This window comes from Xenopus tropicalis, chromosome 8 (assembly GCF_000004195.4).
Source record: "Xenopus tropicalis strain Nigerian chromosome 8, UCB_Xtro_10.0, whole genome shotgun sequence".
Lineage (NCBI taxonomy): Eukaryota > Metazoa > Chordata > Amphibia > Anura > Pipidae > Xenopus > Xenopus tropicalis.
Genome location: NC_030684.2, coordinates 23,284,905 through 23,307,333, shown reverse-complemented (window position 1 = coordinate 23,307,333; position 22,429 = coordinate 23,284,905). Strand labels below are relative to the sequence as shown.

The following is a 22,429-nucleotide window of genomic DNA, read 5'->3' as shown; positions in this document are numbered from 1 at the left end:
GTCCCGATATTTATAGCACTGTCTGCTGTCCCGGATTCATTGTTATATGTCCCTCTTCTCAGCATTGCCATTTAATTGATTGTTGTGCCTGCTCTGCTCTGGGAAAAAAAAGCCCACCCCCTTAACGCTTGAATCTCCCCTGCTACGCTCAAGCTCACAGGTTTACCTTGATGCTTAATTGTCCTGGGAGGAGCATTTGTGACAGGCAAGGGTCAACTATCAGCATTGGCGCGGATTTCTCTCCTTGCTCCTGCTCACCGGGTCAGGAGCTGGGAGTGTATGGGGTGCCATTTGTCCAAAGTACATTTTGTCTATAAAAATACATTCTATATACAAAAAGCAACTCCCAGTAGACAGAAATAAAGTGTGGATATAAACACTGGTAAAAAATATACAAAAATATATATTTATAGTGAAGAATGAGAATAAAATCAATTTTGTGCACAAAAGGATATTATTATATTACAAACTCCATTCTGTAAATTTTAACAAGCTTTCTGTCTCACAAATGTATAACATTCCAGCTAGATTTTCATGACAAAATAGATGTGTGTGACAGAAAGCAATATTCTATAGCACAGAATTCATTCTATCAACAAAATGAATACACAGTTCCACAAAACTGATAAAATATCCATTCTGTGAAACAACACTGTCAATCAAATTCACGAACCAATAAGAAACAAGCATATTCATTATCCAATAATATGCAGGTTTTAACTGGAGTCAATTTACTGGTCTTCCCACTGTTTTAATTTGTCTATAAACATATATTTGTCTACACACATACATATTGTACTAGTTAGCTTACAGCAGTCTCTTAATAATTTACTTATCCATAGTTCAACTACTACACTATGTAGCCACAGGGAAAAAAAATCCCAGTGGGCCCCACTTTGGGTGCACTGACCCCAATAATGGCTGCAAGGAGGAAGAAGGGGGTATGCAGTATGCATTACACACAGGGTGGGGGTGAAGGCTGGCAGCGGTGGAGAAGTTGGCAACTGAGGTGAGGAGCTCCTGGGGTGGACACCCTAGTGCAACACCACGTAGACACATAATACATCATATAAATAACAATTATCTACAAAGCTTATTAGGGTCACAACTACAGTGGGGGAATTATACAAACTTGTGCAACTTCATATTGTAGTGTAAAGATATGAGTCAGCTGGTATCCTTGGAGGGAGGAGCTTATGTTATATGGGTTTGTGCTCTACTCACTGGTGTATTTAGTGTCTCACATATACTGAGTTACATTGCTACCATACATTTCTGTTTGTATATTGTACTACACCGATTTTTTTTTTTAAATAATGCTATTAATATCTTGTGTTTTATTGACTTGTCAGGGGTAGGGTTGCTACCCGGGCAGTATTTTACCAGTGTAGCTAGTCAAATACCAGGCAGGGCCGGAGCCAGTATTGGGAATTTACCAGTCTACCTGTCATTCTACCTCCAGCCTACCCTCAACCTGACTAAAATTCCTAATCAAGCCAGGTCGTTATTGCCCATACACACAGGGTTTCTATTGCTCCGCCTCCAGCCTGCCCACCTATATCACTGATGCATCATCACTCCTCCCCCTATATTTTTGTCTCGCCCCTCCATGTCACCAATTTACCCCTCAGGGTCCTACTCCCACTCCCTTAGCTTGAGCAAGAATTTTTCTAAAAAAAAAAAGGGGGGGGAGGGCAATCATAATTAGGCCTATTATACTTACCTGCAGGTATCATATTTATGTTTTAAAATACTTTATTCTAGATTCATTTTTAGCTATACAATCCAGAGAAACATCATTAGATCAGTACCACATTTGTACCACAGAATCAGTACAGCATTAGGGTGAAGACACACGGAGCTACTAGTAGCAGCTACTTGTTGTGGCTACTAAAACAGGCGATGCTTATCATTTACTAATAACTGTCTCAACATGTGTTTTAGCAGAGGCAAGTGTCAGTACTGTCCTAGGCAGGGATTTTCTGGAGTTTAGTAGCTGTGAAAAAGTAGCTGCTACTAGTAGCTCTGTGTGTCTTCACCCTTCTAGTTCTCATCCACCTGTAAGACATTCCATTTAAGAACCTGTAGGGTTTAACAGCTGCTCTTTTATGAGTGTTTGTTCTTTGTTAATGGTTATTGCTATGCAGCACAGCAGACAATAGAGAGCGCCTCTATATTAGGCCACACATCTATGGGGTGCCGTTTGTCCAAAGTACATTTTGTCTATAAAAATACATTCTATATACAAAAAGCAACTCCCAGTAGACAGAAATAAAGTGTGGATATAAACACTGGTAAAAAATATACAAAAATATATATTTATAGTGAAGAATGAGAATAAAATCAATTTTGTGCACAAAAGGATATTATTATATTACAAACTCCATTCTGTAAATTTTAACAAGCTTTCTGTCTCACAAATGTATAACATTCCAGCTAGATAAATGTACTTTGGACAAACGGCACCCCATAGGAGTGCGCTCTGTCTTTTATCAGGCAGAAGAGGCTGCTGCCTTTATTTGTGTTCACTAACATATATCTCTCACTCCTGGGAATCTCTGCATGCAGGAGAATAGAAGACAGGGGTATCCCTGATTCGGTTCATAAAATATAGCAGACATTTAAAAGGGGCCCTTATAAGTTTGGGAACCTTAGGCTGGCCTTGTTAATATGGATAGAAATTCTAGTGGTACATTAATATTGTTTTGCTTTCAACTGATTAAGAATGGAAGGAAATAACATAGATTTATGTACCACTGGAATTTGCCCTGTTTATAACTTTGGAAAATGCACAGAACTGTTGGCATGTCTGAAGTTGATATGCCCTTTATCAGTTTCATTTAGTAATTTTACTGGCATGTCTGGGGTTAATATGCCCTTTATCAATTTAATGAAGTCATACTGGCACCTTTGAAGTTAATATGTCCTTTATACTTTGTATTTAGTGATTATACTGGCACATCTGGGGCATGTAAGGTGGGTGTGGCATGTGGGGGTGTGGTCACAAAGCAGGCGTGGCCAAAAAATTTTGCCGCACTACCCGCACCACATATTTTTGTCTAAAACATGTTGGGAGGTATGTTTTAGTCCCTCCTGCCCTGCCAAGATTTCAAATGAAGTAGAATGAGAAGAACTGTTTTTATTATTATTATTTATATAGTGCTATCAGTTTATGCAGCGCTTTGGATTTCAGCATATAAAAATGGTATTTAATCATACTTCTTGAAGGAACAGATTACAGTGATAGGTATATTAAGGGTTTCTGTGTTGTTCTGTGTTTAACAAATTTTGGTTTGGAAGCCGGAGAGCTGGAGTGAGTTCCCCTTTAATTATGCCCAGTAAATAACTGCAGCTATATTGAATGCTTTAAGGCACAACTGGCAAAACTAATGTGGTTTATCACACTGACAAAATGATTAAGGATTATAAGAATAGTGAAATGCATTTGTGCGTAAAAATATATGTGTATGTACTATATCTGATTTTATTTATTTATATATATATATATATATATATATATATATATATATATACATGGTAATACAGGCACTCACATATAATTCTGGAGCTAATGTGCCTGGGTGCAGTGACATAATCAGGTGAGACAAATTGCAAGTTAATTAATTGTCTCACCTGATGATGTCACTTCTGCTTTCCCGCCACTTTGGGTTTTTCAGGGGGGTTGTTTCCACTCACTGTAACTTTGACAAAGGCTGTGGACACAGCCGAAATGTTACCACTTTTATTTAAGTCCTGTGAGTGCGGAATCTATCTTTATGGTTTATATATATATACATATATACAGGATGAAAGGTACCGCACTCACAGGACTTAAAGAAAAAACTTCTTTATTCACAAAGTAGCATCTAACGTTTCTCAAAGACGTTTATATAAATAAAATAAACTCGGATATAGTATTTATTACAGAGTGGCCTGCATAAACTGCATAATTAATATTTGCCTACCCAACAAGCTCAATGCTGTTTCTGAAGATTATTTGTACCTTTGTCCTTATGTGCATGTGTAAATATTTATTTGAACGTATCTTTTCCATTTTGGAGCCCCAGTTGTTTGTGCAGATCAGTCCCTCTATCAGGACGCTAATATTCTGGGGTTTTTATAATCTTACTTTCACTGATTCATTTTAAAGGATTCATGGAGACCATTTAGGCCCAGCCTTGTTCATGGTCCCCTAGGAATACTGATGGACCAAGGAAATTCAGGTCTTCTTAAAGTGGACCTGTAACCCAGACATGAAAATCTGTATAATAAAAGTCCTGTTCAAATTAAACATGAAACCCAAATTCATTTTTATATTAACACATCCAAACCCATTATAAAGGCATTTAAAAATCACAGCTGTCAATCATATATTGCTTGCCCCGCCTCTATGCCTTAGGCATAGAGGCGGGGCAGACTATAACTTTAGCTTTCCATTCAGCACTTCCTAGATGTGACTGCACATCTCACTTTTCCCCACCCTCCTCCTCATCTAATTGTGTAGCCAATGCATGGGCCTGGGCAGGTCCCCCATTCTGGAACATAAACAAGATTTTGGCATGATACAAAGCTTGCCTTAATAATAACAGTGTCCACAAAATGGTGCCTGCCTGCTTGCTTTGACTGAGTAATTCCAAGACGGAAGGAAACAAGATTTATATTATTTATATAGAGTAAGTAAAGTTTATTTTGCTCAACTAACAATATAGAAAATAATTTGGACTTATTTCTTAGGGTGACAGGTCCGCTTTAATTATGTTTTGATTGTAATATAATGTCTGACCATTATGCTGTATGTAATAGAAAAAAAAAATGGCTATCTTGGACTTTATGCTGCAACCTATCAAATATGTCGGCTTTATAGCCTAAAATTCTTAGTTTTAGTTTAGTTTAGTGAGAACATAATGAGCATAATGTTATAATTTAGGTATGCCGGTATCTGATGATTAAGCACCACTTTGTTTTCATACTGTAGAGCAGAAATAGTAATTACCATACAGCATTTTAATTGAATCATTCTGCTTTAATGCTGCTCATTATTAATTTAAGCGTTGCATTTAAAAGTCATCCATTGTACATCAGCAGCACAATTCCCACTGATTTTCTCTTTTGGCTGTTCATGCTTAAAGGAAAACTATACCCCTAGAATGAATACTTTTTGGTATTAACTTACCAAACTGGAATATATATCAGTAATAGTATCAGGACCTGATAGATCCCTCCTTGGTAATTTTACCAAATATATGAAATATGTGAATATGTGGATTTGGCCAAATTGGGCTGATCAGAAGGAGATTCTTCAAAGTAGTGGACCCCATACATCCTATCTGCCCAGTTCCTCCAAAAACACCACCCTTGGTCTCTCCAAACCTGCCCCACTGAGAAAAAGACACTCCTGCCACATCTTCCAGTTCCTCTGGATCCATCATGGTTCTGACAGCAAGCTTTCCTATACCCACCAGTATGGTGACCCCGGAAGGAGGGCACATGCAGACTCAATGGAAGAAGACCTCACCTTTAGCTCAATCCAATTCTCACCCATTGCCCTTCCTTTTGACAGAACTGGTCTCCATCAGACATCCATGAGGGAGACTCTGGCTTCTGGCAATAAAACCCCCTAATTACAGGTATGTTACTATGTGTTACATAATGTGTAACAGCCTTGCATTTATAATTAGTTGCATGTGCTTTTAGAGATTATAATGCTTCTTAATTCTCATGTCTAGAAAATGCACATTGATTGTTTTTTGTGTCTGTCTGATTAGCACCATCCTGTGGTAAAATCCAGACTGTAGATGTCTACCTCCATAAAATACACCCACCATACCAGATAGAAGAGTACCTTGGGAAGCCCACCAACCCCACCCGAGGGGCCAGTGATGTTATGTTTCCATCAAAAATGACTTCTAATGTCTTATAAAGTCTGAGGTAGATTTATTCACTTTTCTGGTTATGTAGCCAGCCTTAATACTACCCTCCTGCTTTAAAGCTAGGTTATCATTACCTAAAGACTACAGTCCCTAGCTCCTGATGCAGTTGGAAAGAGTGAATAGTTTCTATATAGGGAAGGTAGTAAAAGAAATCTCTATTTATAGCCCTATTTGGACGAACATGACCCAGTGCCATCAATCCATACAACTACTACTGCTCTACTCCCCTCTGGCTTCTTTTTATAGGCTCAGGGTTGGACTGAGTCAGCAGGACACCGGGAAAAACCTGGAGAGCCCTGCCACCCAAGGCCCGGTTCCTGCCAACAACTTTGGCCCCCCCATAAGAAAGTAATGTACCTGACACAGCGTGCAATGTGCCGGGTGGGGGTGTGCAAGAAGCACCTGCAAGTCCCAACTGGAGTGGGGGGCCCCTGAGCTGGCAGCCCCTGTGGGCTCAGACACTCCAGTCCGACATTATATAGGTTTAAAACCCAGTGAGAGATCAATAGGAGGTTATTAGCTTATGGTCACAGAGACCAAGGGGGTCATTTTCCCAGACATTTAGAGAGCACTTGCAATCAGGGCCTGGCTGCATTCAGTACTGAACAGGAACAGCAGTAAGTACAGGGCTCTATTGGTTATCTGCCATCACTATAATCCTAATGGAGAATGTGTCCCATGTGATGCTATGTGATTACAAGAAAATGTATCAGGGCCTGTATATTCCAAATTTTCACTCTGAAGATGAATGAATTACAGCTTCCTACTTAAACATCTCTTCTGTTTTCCCATGTAATATGGATCTGGCCAAACCCAGTTTCCATCAAGCAAAAAGGATGCAAGGACCTTACTTGCAAAGGCAAAGATGGCAAGCGAATGGAGCTCATTAATATTGCAGGGACACCCTCACTGCAGTTGCTGCATTCGCGAGGTCCGACTGTCTATGTCTATGATCTCTGCTGTCGCCAAAATGTTTTGCTTACTCTCAGCTACGAAGAAACAAAATTTAGGAACCTCCAGCTGTCCAGTCTTTCCCTGCCCTGAAGCTTAATGACAGCCACAAAAGAGGATCAGCACATATGCCCTGTCTCTCCTCTATCGCTGAAAGGGCATTTATGTAATGTCACACCATGTTGTGGAATTTAATAGCATCATTTCGCCCCCATTTGGATTCTCAAGTTAATGTGACATGGTGTGCTATTGTTATCATTATTGCACAAAACATCTAGCAGAAAGCATAGGGATGCCCTTGTAGTATGCAGAATTCTCTCAGCATAATGTGTCAAGGATAAATGGAATCTAGGAATTTAAAGCAAAGTTAACCAAAATATAAGCATGTCTCCGTATACTCATTTTCATATCCCAGCTGAATTTAATATACAGAGACAGTAGTTTTTTATTGATACATCTGGGGTGTGAAAAAGGGGTGTGGCTGTAAGCACCAGATGCTTCAATTAAGCTTGCTTTGGCAAGGTCGCCAAATAAGCTGATATTTACTTGGCAAAATCTGGTTGATGAAAATGGGGGGGCTAGCTAGACCTGTTAGGAGAGGACCACAACAGCATGTCATTGCTGTCCTTATCCAGTGGGATTTTCTAGCCTGCCCCAGTTGATGTTGTGATGAGCTTTGAACAGATATTGGTCAGTGTTTGAATGCCTCATGCATTACTCATGTATGGACACCTTAACTCAGTAAAGAAGTAAACATGTTTTTTCTAATTGGCAGTAACCTATTGCAATCAGTGGGTGACCAGTAAATACTTTTTGCTGATAGCTAGATGAGTCACAAAATGTTGCTCCCCACTCATCCTTTATCTGTTGCATCTGCCTGTATGAGCTAAGGCCTATTGCAGTAATTCCAAGATAGGGTAACTATGGGATAGTCCAAAAAAAGGTAATCTCAAAAGACTCTATGCACAGTGTCGGACTAGGGGGTCCAAGGCCCACAGGCTGCCACATCAGCCGTGAGGTCCACCTGATGCTGCAACCTCCCTCCCTCCTTCCTCCTTCCTGCAACTATGCAGATATAGAACTAAAAGTGAAGAAAATCTTATTATGTTGTCCATTGGTTGTTCTTCTGGGGTTCTTTAGAACTGCTTGAACACAATACTATACTGTATTCCTAGGAGTTGTATGGGACTGTACTCTTTGCATAAGTATGTCTATTGCCTTTTAAAAGAGAACATGATTTCAAGCAACTTTGAAATATACACCAATTAGAAAATATGCAGCATTTTCATAATTTTTAATGTAATAATATGATTTTGCCCCCTGTTTTCCTGCTGATCTGGCTGACTACTTTGAGACTCAAATAAAATGCAACAGTAGTCGACTGTCCGTAGCCCACATCCTCCAAATCCCACAATTCCCAGCACAGGTGATGACAACAAGGATGCATTGTGGTTCCTGCATGTTTTATAAGCATCAAACCATCCTGCAAATATTGTCAACACAGGCATTGGCAAAGCCAATAGATTAAAATCATATTTGAAGCATATTATACTAGTTTCTTCATTCTCTAGATATAGAGAAGGTTAGTATTAGTCTGTATATGTGCGCTCACGAAAACAACATCACAAGGCGACATGATGTGTTTTTTCCAAACAGGACATAATTAATCCAGAACACCACTAAGTCTTCACAAAAGCCTTTTGTACTCCCTAATTAAAGCACAATTATAACCTTAGGAATAGGCAGCTCTTTAATTTGTTCAACAGAAGGGCTTAGCTAAGTCTAATATTTATCCACTTGCATAATTTCATATTTACTTCTGAGGACTCAAAGCCCTACAGTTGCACATTTCCATTTGTCAGCTTATTTTTTTCTTGCATTGATCACTAAGGCACAGCATATGGGGGCAGAGGCATTGCAAAACCTATAGACAGTTATGGTAACTTGTGCTTCTGAAGGCTATTATGGGAGGCGATGGGATTTTCCTGTCTTTGGGAAAACAAGGAATATTATTCCAGCCTTACTGTGTCACAGACAAATAATAAAACTTAATTAATCAGAGATTTGCCTAGTCAAAAATGATATATCTCACACATATACAAAATATTCTATGACATAGCAACCATTAACAAATGCAAAAGGGAGAGTGCATATCGATGCATCTTAAAAAGATACTTGCATCCAAATGGGGCCCCTGCACTTCCACACGGTTGGCAGGTTGCCAAATCACCCACCCTGGCTTTAATGAATGTAGGGTTGCCACCAAGCCGGTATTTGACGAGCCTAACTGGCAATTTACAGACTATATACATGACAGTAAATTTGTAAGGCTGACATCTGTACCTAAAAATCACTTTCTTCCCTGACTCTATCTGTGGTTGATCAGCCCTATTTAATCTCCATACCCCCATATGTCCCTTTCCCTGCCTCATACGCCAATTTCCCTGCCTAGCCTGCCCATTTCCATGCTCCATGATGTCATTGCCTGCCTTGGACCTCACAGCAGCCTTTTAACACATTAGACACAATTGTGGTAGGCACAAGAGTGTGAAAACAATTACACTGGAATTATGGAACAAACACTGCATTATAAAAAAAAAAAAAACAAGTTCACTTGTGAAATTGCAGTCTGCACACAGCACTTGCGCTCATAAATGACCCTTATATTAATTTCTAATTTCCTGTTGTACACTTAAAGGCCAAAGTTCTGGGAATGGCATCTTTGACTTTCATGGTACACAGTGCTTGTGGGGAGTAAAACTCATACAAGGTTATCTGAGGGTGGGTTCCAAATATTATTATTTGATTATAGCAGGAAGGCTGTTAAATGGCAACTGTCAATCAAATATTGGACCTCTAACTTGAGCAGTGTGAGAGCCTCTGGGCTGGGGTGGGCTTTTTATATGGAGGTGCTGGCTTAGAGTTTAGAGTGATCTACCTCTGAGGCAAACACTCAAGCCACAGCAACTGGTTCATTTACCTTTACCAAATTCTGGTGAAGGCATATGAACTCCTGGAGGAGTCATGTAATATATGGTCTAAAGTTTGCTACTGGTCTAATTAGAGCTAGATCAAATAGTATTGCCGCCCAGAACAATACTACTTGACCCAATAGCAGCACTCACAACACTTCTCCCTCACCCTGCTCCCCACATCACCTCCCCCACTCCCCATGTGCTGGCTGTCATCAACACTGACCACTTGACCTCCTCTTCTATCACCACTGCCTCGATTGCTATTGACATTGTTTCCCTCACTCTCCCCACCCCAGCTGTCAATAACTCTCTTTTCTGCTCCTCCCATCTACTGTGCCCTAGGCACATGTCTACCTACCTACCTACCATGCTTGTCCTACTTCTTGGGTCTAGTAACTAGTAACTAATAGTAACTTATCAATAGGTAGCAAACAAACATCTGGTTGCTATGGGTTACTGATGTGGGCAAATGTAAGACCTTTTATAACATTACCACAATAATATTTTGGAATTCTGGCATCCTTAGTGCACCTATGATAACCTTCTTGACTACATCTTTTTCTTGTATGGTTTCTTAATCCTGCAGCAAGTGTATGTCTAAATGGGCTTGCTGATGGACTGAATGCCAGGCACAGGGCCCTGATCCATAATAAAATACCCTGTAGATGTGTGTGACTTCCAAATGTCCCTGTGCAATTCTTCTGCTTAATTTTATTTCATCAGAAAGGTAATGTATTCCCTTAATACATGCAACCCTCTCTATCTCTCCTTCTCGGCATTCAATAATTCCATGTCAGCAGAAGCTCTGGAAGTGCTCGGAGTAGTCTTGAACTATCCCTGTGACTGAATCATGTCCATGTAGAGGGGGTTAGGAGAATAAAAGGGAGGCAGGGTGAGAGAAAGCTATGATAGAATTCCAGTTGCCATGACGATCAGAACGGCTGTGCTGCAGTGAGGAGCCGATGTTGTTGTTTTGTGTACATGGAGAAAGATGTGTTTTTTATCCCCCTGCTTACAGGCTATTTTATTTTAAACATAACATGGAAAGATAAAAACCATACAGGGATTTTCAGTGGGATTGTTCCTTTCTCGCTGGTGGATGTTGTTTCAGTAAACAGCTTCTGCTAAATAACCTCCTGTGTGCTGCGTGTATAGAAATAGATATCACAGGAAAAGCAGGTTGTTTACCTCAGGTCCTACAAATCCTCTTGTGCTGAGGGGAATTTACTTAGATCAGGAAAAACATTTTTTTTGATAGATCCAGTCACACCATTTCATTTCTTACAAAAGCTCCCTCCCTGCTCCTTCTTATCTAATATTATATTATGCATATTATCTATATTCTACTACTTGGTGGTCAGCGGGCTGTGGATCGGGTTGCGGATAAGGCAGTTGCAGGTCAAAGCGAGTAAAAATGGCAATTTAGATAATTTGAATCAGTCTGTTGGGCAGTTTAGCTTCCCAGGCAGACAGCCATGTTAAAGGAAAACAACACCACCAGAATGAATACTTAACCAACAGTAGTTTACTGTATATCATATCATGTGACCTATTAAAGAATTTTACCAAACTGGCATATTTATATATATACTGTACATATCAGTGAATATTGCCCTTTTACATCTTGAGCCGCCATTTTGTGATGGTCTGTGTGCTCCCTCAGAGATAACCTGACAGGAAATAACGCAGCTCGGTATCAGAAATTAGTATGGGAGTAAAAGACAGAACTTTGTCCATTAATTGGCTGATTAATAGCTTAAATGGCAATTTTCTATTTAGGAATACCCAGTGGTACATACTGCTAAAAAGGCATATTTTTTAAAAAAAAATGGTTTTAGTTAGATATAGCTGGGTATTGCATACAAACTGTTTTATGCAATACATTTTTATAGATCTATGTTGGTTGGTATAATTTTTCTTTAATGTACCAGTGGTCCCTGGTCAGAGATTTCATTTGTGACCACTGTAGGAACTACACCCTGGATCTACCATCATCTTGAAGGTGGCAGTAACTTCATGGTTTCCCAGCATCAATATGCACACTTGCAAGTAGATCAGAAAAATAGGTAGAGTGGTCCTACTGGCATCAAGTACAACTATCCGAAGGTACAAGAAGTGGCTTTGGACACAAGTTTGAATGCTGTCAACTGATTGCAATGACTTGTACCCTCTATTTCAGCTCAATAGCTGCCTTGCCGGACTAGTACCAGTAGAACATTGGTTACACTGTACTCTCTCACCCAGAATGGACCTTCGTTAAGTGGAAGAGGAAGGTGAGGGGTTGTGCAACTACACCTTTCTTGCTGCTATGCAAAAAAAATGAAAACAGAGGGCGCCAGAGGTTCTTGCAAATAACAAAATGATAAGTGTTTATTGAACATCCACAGGGTTTACTCACAATACAGCTTCAGAGGCAAGTGGTACAGGCAACACCACATACAGAGTTTAATACAGGCTGACACTCCCCTGCGGAAAGACTTGGCAGGAATCTCACTTCACCTCTGCGACACCCCGTAGTGGATCCCTCAGGGAATTCTCTATCCTGATTCCCTATTCACTTGGATCCCTACACTACAGGCAATGTGGCCTGGGAGAGATACTTCCAAAACAGCAAGTCCTATGCAGGAGCTCAGAACTGCTCTTTCTAGCTCAACCCTAACTACCTTACACTCCTAGAGTGTACTATAAAGGGAGCTACACCTGCTACTATCTAATGCCTCATTTACGGCGCCCTGTTCCCCAACTTCACTGGGCCTGTGCTCATGCCCTGGGCTTACAGCACACATCCACCCTGTTCCTCAGGTGGAAGCAAACAGGAAGGTGCCACTCCTCTCCCAGCACTATACCAAAGTGAGGCAGGAAGTGGTCACCATACCTTCTAACCAATAGCACACATGTTAATGAACTCACTAAGATACATTCCCTTCTGCCCAGCAACTAAGGGAACTGAACCTGTAGGGATTTAAAGCCATAGGGGCCATTTATGCATCTATTTTTTCCCGAACCTCCACAGTGGTCGCAGCTGTAAATGATATCCTCAGGTCATAAGGCCCTGGGGATAATAAGGATTGTATTATTTACACAGATCTTCATTACTTTGTTCTGTGCCCTTCAAGTAGGTGACAATGACAATCCTAAGTCCCATTTTGCCTCCTATTAACAAGTCTACCAGTGAGAGCAGGGGGTCTCCTAGTGCCTCAGAAAAACTACGACCTTGCCAAACATTGGAATTGGTTTTGTTTTTCACACTGTTATCCCTTCCCACAATCCCTGAGCAAAGGGAGAGATCATTTCGCAAATGCTAAAGACTTACCGTCTCACAGATTTCCTATTGCTGCTGAGAGGAATAACAGCCTATAAAACGTTCATCAAAAATTCCATTTTCTTTGTTTATAAAATTGTATCAGTTACATTAGGTCTGTGGTCGTTGTGTGAGTTTAGACAGCTTTTTGTCAGTAATAAGCAGATTAACTTGCTTAAAGCCTCTGAGCATGCTTGTTATGTAGAGCAAGTCTTCCAGTCTGACTATTCCTGTAGAGCGGAGAATACCAGTATACTGATTTCTCTTTGGAGCCAATGGTAGGGCTATGGGCAGGGCCGCCATCAGAAATCACAGGGCCCCTCACAACAAATTTTTCTGGGCCCCCCTCCCACCAGTACAAAGGACTCACAAACATGAGACATTGGTAGCCAGCAGGGCCCCCCTAATGCATTGGTAGCCAGCAGTGCCCCCCTAGTACATTGGTAGCCAGCAGTGCCCCCCTAGTACATTGGTAGCCAGCAGTGTCCCCCTAGTGCATTGGTAGCCAGCAGGGCCCCCCTAATGCATTGGTAGCCAGCTGTGCCCCCCTAGTACATTGGTAGCCAGCAGGGCCCCCCTATTACATTGGTAGCCAGCAGTGCCCCCCTAGTACATTGGTAGCCAGCAGGGCCTCCCCCCCTAGTACATTAGTAGCCAGCAGTGCCCCCCCTATTACATTGGTAGCCAGCAGTGCCCCCCCTAGTACATTGGTAGCCAGCAGGGCCCCCCCTAGTACATTGGTAGCCAGCAGAGCCCCCCCTAGTACATTGGTAGCCAGCAGTGCCCCCCCTAGTACATTGGCAGCCAGCAGTGCCCCCCCATTACATTAGTAGCCAGCAGGGCCCCCCCTAGTACATTGGTAGCTACTAAGAAAACTTTAGCACAGCCGGGCCCCTTTTAAAGTTAAAATCGCCCGGGCCTGGGACGACTGTCCCCCCTGTGCCCACCTGATGGCGGCCCTGGCTATGGTTAACCCTTAGAACTCATGGATCTAGAAAAACAGCATCTAGGGTTTCATGGTTGAACTGGGGACTGTGGGGCCCACAGGGGCTGCTATCCCAGGGGCTACCACACCCAGGGGCGGGCCAAGCCGACCGGGTGCCCTAGGCAACCTGGTTGGCCACCCCCCCTGCACCCCCCACCCCCTTGCATGTGCTTAGGCATTCGGCCACTCCCCCTCTCCCCGAACGGCGCATGCGCGCCAAAGCAAACACAAGGGGGGGGTGCAATCCGATTGGTTACACCGCTAATTACAAGCGGCGGGGGCAATGACAAGTAGCAGGACTAGGGGTAGGCAGGAGAGGCTCCTGTCTGGCACCCCCCAATCGTTGTGCCCTAGGCAGCTGCCTCTTCTGCCTACCCCTAGTTCCGGCCCTGACCACACCCCCTTAAGGGGCCCTCCACAGAACCGGATTTCTACTGGGGGTGCCCCGAGGCCACCCTCATTTTGTGCCCCCTACCCCCCCCTGTGTGCATGTGCGAACGAGCGAACACGCGACCCACCCCCCAGTGCTCATGCACATGCGCCGTTGTTAAAAGTCCCATATGGAACAGCATGCTGCCCTTAAGTTTGTACCTTCCTAGGCCTGGGCCTTTGTGGCTTCACCAAAAATCCAGGCCTGGCCATCCAACTGATCACTCACCTGTCCACTCATGCAACGCCAGCCCCATTCCCCCCATGTGTATACCTTATACTTTGCTGCAATCTGGGGAGGGAGGCAGCAGCAGGGAGTGCCAAGTGAGGATCAGGTCTGGGTCAGCAGGGCCCATCGGGTCTTTTCTCCCCACTTGGATACAGAGTTGGTTCATTTAAGGGCCTTAGGGGGGCTTCAGGGAATGAAAGCTATGGCAGAGAGGTTGAAAACTTTAAACGGCAGGGTTTAGCTGGAAAGTGACAGAATTCTCTGTTATAAAGATAGCTAGAATCTTAGCCATAAAGCACGGCAGGACTGCAATTTCCACTGGATTTCAGATAGAATGTATAACTACATTGGATACAGTGCTATGTTTAAAAAAGATAAAGATAGGTATAAAGTTATTAATAGTGATGGGCGAAAAGTTTCGCCAGGCATGGATTCGCCGCGAATTTCCGCGTTTCGCCATTGGCGGATTGTTTCGCGAAACGGATGAAAAATTTCGCCGCGGAAAAATTCGCCGCACGTCCAAAAATTGTCGCGGCGTCAAAAAAGAATAGTCGCGGGCGACGAAACAAGAGCCGCGCGACAAAACAAGAGCCGCGCGACGAAACAAGAGCCGCGGGCGACGAAACAAGAGCCGCGCGACGAAACAAGAGCCGTGCGACAAAATAATAGCCGCGGGCGACGAAACAAGAGCCACGGGTGACGAAACAAGAGCCGCGGGCGACGAAACAAGAGCCGCGGGCGACGAAACAAGAGCCGCGCGACGAAACAAGAGCCGCGGGCGACGAAACAAGAGCCGCGCGACAAAACAAGAGCCGCGCGACAAAACAAGAGCCGTGCGCGACAAAATAATAGCCGCGGGCGACAATTTTTTTTGGATGAAAAATTTCGCCGCGGAAAAATTCGCCGCACGTCCAAAAATTGTCGCGGCGTCAAAAAAGAATAGTCGCGGGCGACGAAACAAGAGCCGCGCGACAAAACAAGAGCCGCGCGACGAAACAAGAGCCGCGGGCGACGAAACAAGAGCCGCGCGACGAAACAAGAGCCGTGCGACAAAATAATAGCCGCGGGCGACGAAACAAGAGCCACGCGACGAAACAAGAGCCGCGCGACGAAACAAGAGCCGCGGGCGACGAAACAAGAGCCGCGGGTGACGAAACAAGAGCCGCGGGCGACGAAACAAGAGCCGCGGGCGACGAAACAAGAGCCGCGCGACGAAACAAGAGCCGCGGGCGACGAAACAAGAGCCGCGCGACAAAACAAGAGCCGCGCGACAAAACAAGAGCCGTGCGCTACAAAATAATAGCCGCGGGCGACAATTTTTTTTGTCGCACGACATTTTCGCCGCTTCGCGAATTTTTCGCCGTTTCGCGGATCTTTTCAAAGATTCGCAAATTTTTCGGCGAAACGGAACAGATTCGCTCATCACTAGTTATTAAGATAGGTATTGCAGAATATCATCCATAAAGTAGAGTGAGACTATTGCTTTTTTAAAGAAAGAGTGTTTGAAAGACTACAACAATTTTAAAATTCAAGTTGGTTGTGTTTTTTTTCTGTGCTGTTTTACTAACCTACCTATTATCTCCAGACACAAATACTGTAGATAAGAGTAAGGTGATAGAGTCAACATATATGCCGAAATCCATTTTCAAACCAAACTGACTCTAGAGTCTAGGGCTTCCAAATAGACATCCCTGGGGTGTATAATCTACTTGCTTAATTGCATGTTCTGCAGTAGTAAAATAATTAGACCTCTCATAAAGCTAATTAGGAAAGTAAAGTGGAATATCACAACTGCTGATTGATGGGTTGCCTCCACACCCATCAATCAGCAGTTGCGGCTAATGTTCTAGACCTTACAAAGGCATCCATGACCTCTGACAGGTGTCACAGGGTCTGATTCTTAAATAGAATTTTACAGAATTTCTCAGAGATATATGAGAGGATTGTTAGACCTCAGTAGCCCCCTGTCTTTATTGGTAATTATTGCTTATTTTTAGCACACTTCACTGATTACTTAGTAAGATTCATATATAATGTAGACGTTTCTGTGCTTAAACTTTTGGCAGGTCTCATTTGATCATTCAGCATACAATTGAGCTGGATATATGATTTCACCTATTTATGCAGGATAGTGTACCCCCTACTGTAAATTGTTGGGATAAAAGCATTTTTTTGATCATAATAAGGGATCAGATAAGGGGTCTTTCCGTAATTTGGATCTCCATACCTTAAGTCTACTAAAAAATCAATAAAACATTAATTAAACCAAATAGGATTGTTTTGCATCCAGTAAGGGGTAATTATATCTTCATCAATTACAAGGTACTGTTTTGTAACTACAGAGAAAAGGAAATCAGTTTTAAAATTCTGAATTATTTGATTAAAATGGAGAGTCTATGGGAGACAGGCTTTCCGTAATTCGGAGCTTTCTGGATAACGGGTTTCCAGATAAGGGATCCCATACCGGTATAGAGAAGAAACTGTAGAAAGTGTCTTTATAAAGCTCACAGGGTTTATTATACATGTGGGATTGTTTTGCGGAAAGGAATATTTTAATTGATTATATAATCACTCCTGGGCAGCACCCTCATTACATTTTATTTTACTGGATTTCTTTTTTTAAATTTAATTTTATTTATATTACTGCATAATTAGCTATAATATAATATATATATTAGAATAAGGTTAGTACTTTGCCTATGGTCTCATGCTGCAATGAATGGCATTCTAAACTGACTTCCATCAGCACGTTTTGCCCTTTTGGTGTAGTTATACTAGTAGGTAGGGTACATGACTACTGTGCCAGAAGGCTGTGCAAAAGTGATATGCAGGTCAGGAAAGACTCAACCCTTACCCAGCCCTAACCCACAAATACTTAACCCTCACCCAACTCTAACCTGTAAAATGTTGCCATTGTAGGAACCATACCCAAACCATATCCGCATCTTTTCGTTCAGTGCACTACTTTTACACGCACCTTAGGTTCCAAGACAGGGAAACTTCAGGAGTAGAGGAAGAGTGTACTTCCCCAGTCTGACCTACACCCAATCCGAACCTGCAATTGTCACCAAAATTTTAACTCTAACCCTAAGGGTAAACCCATGGGTTCTACAAGTTGTGGGTCAACACACCCATCACTACCGATTGAGAATCTCAGGCATTAAGCATCTTGGCACTGCTGTCTGCAGTTGGTTTTATGTCAGAATACATGACTACCATGGCAGTATCCTGTGTTATAAAGGTTGGTAGAATCTCAGCCATAAAGAAAAACATGACTGCTGCTATTTTTAGAGAGGAAGAATGAAGGAGACAGCCAGAGAAGTAACTGGAACATTCACTATATACAGGTAGAGTCTCATTCATACCCTCACCGCACTGTTGGGAAATTGTGGCTCCTCAGTGATAAATAATGAATCCCCTGTGTTGTTCACACCTTTTAATGCCTGCATTATTCACCCCCTGCAGTGTTCACACCTCAGGCTCAGGCTGTAATCACTCACATTGTTCACCTGTTCACACCTCAGACATTGTATGTACTGCCTGGCCTATGTTGTCTGTGTGTATGGCACACACAGGAAGAGCAGGCAAAGTATGGCACACACAGGCAGGGTAAGGCAGGCAGAGCATGAACCACAGTCAAGCTAAGGGCAGGCACAGTATGGCACACACAGAGGCAGGGTAGGGCAGGCAGAGTATGGCACACACAGACAGGGTAGGGCAGGTAGAGTATGGCACACACAGGCAGAATAGGGCAGGCAAAATATGGCACACACAGGCAGGGTAGGCTAGGCAGAGTATGGCACACACAGGCAGCATAGGGCAGGCAGAGTATGGCACACACAGGCAGGGAAGGACAGGCAGAGTATGGTGCATAGGACAGGCAGAGTATGGCACACACTGGCAGCATAGGGCAGGCAGAGTATGGCGCACACACAGGCAGCATAGGGCAGGCAGAGTACTGCCTGTGTGTGCCATGCTCTGCCTGCCTTATGCTGCCTGTGGGAGGTGAACCTGGCAGGGGTTTGCCGAAGATATACTGCTATCTTCTTCAAGCAGTTCTGAGGACCTGTTTGTAGTTCCTTCAGAAGTTAAATCAGAAGCCGTCTGGCCGTATAACATGGACGCAAAGGACATTGAAACAGCAAAACAAATAGAACTTCTTGGCATCTCCACTTGTAAAGGGAGGGCCCGTTCAATGACCCCAGAAGGGGCCAGCACTACTTCCTCACCAGGACCTGGGATACCTGCAGAGTATCCTGGGCATCCCAGACTTAAGGAACCCAGACTTATGGAACTGAGGTACTAAAGAAAGCTCTTCCCAAGAGCTGTAACTTTCTAGACAATGATGACTACATCTCCTCTTTAGCAGTTCTTTTTTTCCCTTTTGGGTTATTATTATTTCACAACAATTCACACTTTTAGTCATGTACTTTAAAAGATTAACACCTGCAATCACGATCATGGTTCCATTGTAACTGGATCTTACTTTCTTACACCTGTGTGAGTTTCAGCCAATACTTAAAGGAACAGTAACACCAAAAAATGAAAGTGTATAAAAGTAATTACAATATAATGTACTGCTGCCCTGCATTGCTATAACTGGTGTGTTTGCCTCAGAAAGACTACTGTAGTTTATATAAACAAAGCTGCTGTGTAGCCATGGGGGCAGCCATTCAAAGGAGAAAAGGCACAGGTTACTTAGCAGATAACAGATAAACCCCCATTATATGGGGCTTATCTACTAGTTATCTGCTATGTAACCTGTGCCTTTTCTCCTTTTTTCCAGCTTGAATGGCTGCCCCCATGGCTACACAGCAGCTTATTTACATAGTAGCTTTTCTGTAGCAAAAACATCAGTTTTTGGCAGAGCAACAGCACATTATATTTTAATTACTTTAAAACACTTTCATTTTTTGATGTTACTGTTCCTTTAACTAAATAAGTTAAATGGAACAATTATGAATTGATATCTGTGACTGTACTACCCTCAGGGGTTTAAATGCCAGGGATTTCCCTACCAGGTATTTGAACTGGTTCAAATGAGTGGTGAAACATTTCCCAGAAAAGTTAAGTTGTTTTGGACTTAATTGTACTAGATACTGTTATTATTAGGGTTGTCAATGGCCTTTCTATATTTTTATCTTTCTTCTCTAATAATAACATTGGCATCATTTTACCAGCCAGGTGTCAACCCTTGTTATTATTCTAAATGAACTGATGCCCTTAATAAATATATGCTGTATGAACTCTCTGTAAGGTTTAGTATAGTGTGTGGTAGACCTAAATCTATAGAACACTGTAAGGCACTACTCATGCATTATTTTTTTTAATTTTCCACATGCATATATCTAGTGGGGATGGAGTCACTTCCATGGTCTGATTTAAATGTGGTGTGCCCCTAGGCAACTCACCCCCTCTTGCTCACTGTAACCCACACTCTCATTCCCCCCGGTCACTCACACTACCTCCCTGATCAGCTGCACTGGGGACTAAGCAGTGGGAAATTCAAACAGCTGTCAAAATATCCAGTCCAGTCTCCAGTGCAGATGCAGCTAGCGGGCAGCATGCTGCCCCCAGATCTTTGCTGCCCTAGGCCCAGGCCTTTGTGACCTGCCCACAAATCTGGGCCTGGTTACTTCTGGCATGCCAGTAACAGCAAAAGCACACAATTTGCTTTTGCACAGTCAAGGCTAATGGAAATTTCAGGACCCCCAACTTCCATGAGTGCAATTCATTCCTGTGAATGGGGACCTTGGCATGCACCACAAATTGTCGGATGCATATAAAGATGCAAATACTGTATCTTTGTATGTAACATCAATGCACACTTGTAAATGAACCCTCTAATACAGTGATCCCCCAGCCCTTGGCTTGTAAGCAACATGTTGCTCACCCCTTGGATGCTGCTCCCAGTGGCCTCAATGCAGGTGCCCATTTTTAAATTTAGAGACAAGTTTTGGTTTCAATGAAAACAAGGTGTAGTGGCAAACTTCCTGTAGCCTAGTAAGTTGACATTGGGGCCACCAAATAGCCAATCACAACCCATATTTGTCAGGAACTAATTTTATGCTTGTGTTGCTCCCTAACTGTTTTTACATTTGAATGTGGCTCACAGGTATAAAAAAGGTTGGGTACCCCTGCTCTAATGTTTACAGAGCCAACGAAATGTCATTTGAAAAATAAAGATAAGAACTCTAATCTAGATGGGCAGTAAATTATTTATTTTTATCATCTTTTCTTCTACACAAGGGAAAAGCATCAGCAGAAATCCTTTGTTCCAAATGAACACTTATAAGAATATACAGTGATCCAGGGAAGGGGGTGGGAGCTGTTTTTGGCTGAGGGAGAAATAAATAAATAACAGCATCCTTTTTGGGTTTGGGCCAGCACAACAGAGCAAAAGCACTTTGTACAACCGTGGTAATGGAAAGGGATAGGCTGGGCCTTCTGGTAGGAACACATGCCAGTGCTCTCTTAATGCTTAGTTTTAGGTAGCGTAAAAAAAGTAGGATTAACCATTATATATGGCAAACAAACAGCTTGCAAAACTGGTCCATGGCTGAGATGTCAACACTGTTTGCAAACAAAATGAAATTCAGCCATAGACCCCATGTATTATATATATAATTGTAATTATTCCCTTTCTGTATTCAATTAAAAAAATGTATGTATAATAAAAATTAAGGTTGCATGGCTTCCTTAGCTTCTCTAAAGTGTTAAAGGGGCAGACAGTGATATTTTGATACAACTGACAACCGGTCTTCTTTTTATTTTGTGCTTGTTTTTTTTTCCATCTATTTTTGTTTTATTTCTGGCTTCTCCAGACTCAAGATTGAATTGTCTTGGTCAGTGGCCCTCCAGCAAGAGCGTCAGGGGGTTGGGTGGGTGTTAGGGGCCCCTGTGGGGGGTGTGGGGGCCACGGCAGGGGCCCCTTGGCATGCACACCCCAGTCCGACCCTGCTGGCCCTGGCAACCAGAAAACAGATTAATCCAAATTTAAATTGCCATTGATATGTTTGTGTTCGTATTTCTGTTTAGACTGGTCAGTTAATTGCATAAGTAGCCAGCTAATATAAGGAGGCAGACCAATGCTGACGCCACACCCTGGGTCACCTGTTTTCAGTCCTGGACCCCGGGGAGGGGGGTGATATAGTAGAGAGAGCCATTATGCTCTCCAACGCTATAAAGCTTGAGCACACTGTTCAAGATCTCCTTGTTTGGTGCGGCCTCCAGCATATTTATATGTAGGCACCTGAGGGCCTGTGTCTAGGGTGGTAGCTTTTGTGACGTCACTTCCACAAATGGAAGGGGGGGGCTCATTAAGGTCCAGAGCCCAGGGTGGCACCAGACTTAAATACAGTGCTGGTCTCCAGATGAGCACATCTTAACCCAATTTGACCAGTGCAGGTAATATAATGGAGACCTACACTGATCTTTCAGGAGAGGAATGCATCAACCTGTCAATGGGTTCCTTGCCCAAGGGGATCTTTAATCCTGTCTGATAGATATTTGACAATTTCAGGCCAGATTTTTGTCAAGCAGACTGACATAAGGGCCCTATACATGGTCAAATAAGCTGCCTACTTGGTGTGAGGGACCTAGTTTGCAGCATTTAATCGGGCTCTGTAT

At 42.7% G+C, this 22,429-nt stretch overlaps 1 protein-coding gene across 6 annotated transcripts in view; it reads right to left on the bottom strand.

The window, feature by feature from the left end:
• The window catches only part of atp2b3 (ATPase, Ca++ transporting, plasma membrane 3), a 144,523-nt gene that overhangs the window by 96,599 nt on the left and 25,495 nt on the right, over positions 1 to 22,429 (bottom strand).